This window comes from Vulpes vulpes, chromosome 9 (genome assembly GCF_048418805.1).
Source record: "Vulpes vulpes isolate BD-2025 chromosome 9, VulVul3, whole genome shotgun sequence".
Classification (NCBI taxonomy): domain Eukaryota; kingdom Metazoa; phylum Chordata; class Mammalia; order Carnivora; family Canidae; genus Vulpes; species Vulpes vulpes.
In genome coordinates, this window is record NC_132788.1 from 58,050,657 (window position 1) to 58,054,955 (window position 4,299).

Below are 4,299 nucleotides of genomic sequence, written 5' to 3' on the forward strand. Positions count from 1 at the left end.
TTCCTTGCAGGCATCATTAATCAATCACAACACTCTGAAGTGATGCTTCAGGAACATCTTATCACAAAGGTCCAGACAGCTACTACCAATTAATTACCAATCTTGGCCATCCATGGAGTAGTACTCTTCTCTACCTGATCCTCAGGTTTTAGAAAGACTTCTTGGGGGAAGTGAGGGTGGAATTAGAGCCAGAGCCTAGAAGTTAGGTTTTGTTAGGAGGCCTTGCTGTGTGCTATCTGTGCCAGCAGGGAAGTAAAGAGTGACCCCATTATTCACCTCCTATATACTCATCTATCAGGGGGACATTTAATGGTCAGGAGCCCCAGCACCTGTAGGAAATGGGAGCAGGATTCCTTTATCACTGAGCACTCTTTCCCCAAATCTTTTTCAAGTTGACCCCAGTAGAAGGCCCAGGAAAGGGGGAAGACTATCATGAGTAGACTCAAAGAAAATTAAAACTGGAAGGAAAACCAGTGATTAGGGTACCTAATCTCTCACTTTATAAAGAAGGAGACTGAGGCCCTGAGAAAGGAAGGGATTGCCAGAGGTCATACAATCAGCATATGGTTGCATTAGGCAAGGTCCTTGGTGCTGAATCCATCCTGTCTTCTCCACCCAGGGCCAAAGGAAGAGGGAACCAGATGGGCAGTAAGACCTAGATCAGACTTCCATTTCCAACATTAGTATGGATTAAATGGCCTGGAAAAAAAATCACATAGAAATATTAAATAACATAAATCAAATACCCTTTTAATTGCCTGTTGGAACTCATGAGAGTAAGGAAAATCTACAGGTGCTGAAAAGAGGACTCAGGAAACCAAGCAGTAAGCTAGCACTAACTAAAACCACAGCTGCCCTGAGGCTGTTTCGTTAATCCAATGACCCAGAACCTGGGTTTTAATGGTTGTAGAGATATGAAACAAAACCTTGGGCCTGAACAAAATACCAAACTTTAAATAAGACTCCCAAATATAAATCCGGGACCCTTGATACAATATGATAAGGAAATTTGCATATCTCTGCCTTAAAGAAAAAAAATGTTTTGGTTAAGGAACCTTCTGTGAATGTATAACCCAGGTCTTTCCTCAGAAAGATTTTGGGTTCACATGTATATATATGCTATGAGGTCTAGGAAACACTTAGAACGCTTGGTGGAAGCAAACAAAGCCTCTCTGAAGATGTTCACTCTCAACCTAGACTCCATAGGATTCCCACAGAGATAATCCAGTGGAGCATGAGCTCACAATCCAAAACTTAAAAGTATAAGCCGAAGTGAATGAAAATAAATATCAAACATTAAATTAGACATCCAAGATTTTGGATATTGGACTTGTCAGACAGTATAAAATGAATGTTTTTAAAGTTTAAATAAGCAACAAAAACAACAACAAACATAAGCAAAGAACAAGATATAACCAAACAAGAGATGGCCTGAATTTTGCTTCCAAACACATTGGAGTAACTGGTACTGGAGTGGGTCTCTTGAAAATAAGGCAAGAGAAACAAAGTGAGTTCTACAAATCCCTAGCTTTCTGCCAGAGATACTTTCTGGATCATGATGCAGGGAAGAATTCAAGCAGAGTATGACAGTCTTGCTGACCTGAGGAGAGAGATCAGAATTTGGAGACAGTGGTGACTGGAATTTGTGGCTCAGGGTATCAGAGAAGAGAGAATTATGCAGAGAGAACTCCAGCAATCTGCACAGGGATCTCCTTGTGTCTTCAGCTGAGTGCTAAACTGTACACGTTTAGGGTGTGGCTTCATGAGGCCAGGTAAAGAACTACAGGTGAGCTGTGAACTGACAGTACACAGATGGTTGGGAGACATTCATGTTCCAACCAGTCAGAAGTAGACACGTGTCAGTAACTCCCTTGACATCAGCCATAGCAAATTCTTTCTAGATATGTCTCTTGAGGCAAGGGAATCAAAAGCAAAAATAAACTATTAGGGCTACACCAAATTAAAAAGCTCCTGCACAGCAAAGGAAACAAAATTAAAAGGCAACAGATGTTGTTACATAATATTATGAATATGCTGAAATATACTAAATTGTATACTTTAAAATGGTTAAATTTGTAGGGCATCTGGGTGGCTCAGTTGGTTGAGCATCTGATGCTTGGTTTTGGTTTAGGTCATAATCTCATGGGTCACGGGATGGAGCTCCATGTCGGACTCCACACTCAGCAGGGAGTTTGCTTGAAGATTTTCTCCCTCTGCCTGCCCCTCACTCTCCCTCTAAATAAATAAATCTTTAAAAGAGTTTTTTTAATGGTTAAATTTTATCTCCTTTTAAAAAATCTATAACCATTAAAAAAGCCATAACCATCGCTGAAAAAAATTTAAATGCTAAGTAGGTACACCATTTCATGTATTTCAAGTTTTAATTTATATGGAAATGCAAAAGACCTAGAATAGCCAAAAATTTTTTGAAAAAGGAAAACAATATTGGAAAACATACTACAGATTTCAAGATTTACTATAAAGTTGCAGAAATTAAGATAGCATGGCAATAGCAGAAGAATAGATATATGGATAAATGGAATAGAATAGAGTCCAAGATTAGAATACTGTACAAATGGTCCAACTGATGTTGAACAAAGGACAAGATGGTTCAGCAGGGAAAATCTTTTCAACAAATGGTGCTGGAACAACTGAATATCCATATGGGGAAGAATTAAAACTTATGTTTACCTTTCACCATTCACAATAATGAATTCAAAGTGGGTCACAGATCTTAAGAGCTAAAATAAATCTTCTGGAGAAAATACTTGTGATTTTAAGGCAGACAAAGATTTCCTACAACAATAGTAAAAAGTAATGAAAAAAAATGGATTCGACTTCACCTAAGTTAAATACTTTTGTTCCTAAAAACGAAAACAACGCTTAACCAAAAAAAGGGTGCACCACAAACCGGGAGAAAAATACAAATTTCTACAATGGCTAAAGAACTCTTACAACTGAATTAGAAGACAAACAACCCTATTTTTTTCTAACTAAGCAAAACATTGGAATAGACATTTGGTAAAAGAAAACAGATGAAAAAAAAAAAAACCACATGACAAGATGTCTATCATCAGTCTTTTAAAGAAATGCAAAATAAAACCATAGATGAGCTACTACTAGACAGCCTATGAGAATGGCTAAAAAGATTTAACTGAAAATACCAGTTACTGGCAAATACATGGAGTAATGAGAACTCTCATACATTGCTGGTGGGATTCTAAAATGGTACAAGTACTTTGGAAGACACTTTAGTGGTTTCTCATAAAGTCACACTTATTTTTTTTTAAGATTTTATTTATGTGTGTGTGAGAGAGAAAGTGCACAAGTATGGAGAGCAACAGAGGGAGAAGGGGAAGTAGGTCCTGATGTGGAGCTCAATCCCAGGACCCTGGGATCACAACCTCAGCCAAAGGCAGATGCCCCACCAACTGAGCCACCCAAGTGCCCCTAAAGTCACACTTATTATATGACCAGAGGAAGGAGCCATTTTGAGGAGCATCTGCAGACCCCATTCTGTGAGGATTGCCTAGAGATACTGGGATGGCTCAGCCTGAACACAAAGCCTCAAGGAGTCTCAATCACTGTCTTCATCTCAACAGAGCTATCCAGCACTTGAGACGGTAAAAAAAAGAACTTATAGACAGGTTTCAGCATGTTTTCATTGAAATAAGATAGAGTTTCTTAGGCTGAAACCCAAAACCATAGTAAGAAATCTCCACAAAGACCATTTTGTCTAAAGACCAATGGAGCCAGAGCTAGAGCCAGCAATGTCTCTCCATAAGATAGAAACATCCATATGTCTGCTCCATAAGATAGAAACATCCATTGAGAGTAATTCTGGTTTTCACCAACATGGCAACTAGCATGGACTACTGGCTCCTTCCCTGCAAATCAACCCTGGAGAAACAGTAGATGGCATGATCAAGAAAATATGAGCTCAAAGGCCAAAATAAGTAATCATTTACTGCAAAAGAAAGAGAGACACTGACCAAGAAATACACCTGAAGCAGAACTTTTAGTAAGATCAGAAAAAAATTAAATAAGTACAGTCAATACACCTAAGAAGACAAGGAAATAGTTAAAATTAAGAACATCAAACCTATGAAATAAAAGCTGAAGAATCAATTAATGGTTGGGAGATCAGACTGTGGAGCTCTCTGAAAAAAATATCAGGAAAAGCTGACAGTATATGAAATATAAAAGAAACACTAAAAGATGTGGAGGAAAGAGAAATGTGGCAAAATCCAGATTATAAGAATCCCAGAAAGGACAGAAGATAAGAATGGAGAAGGGGAA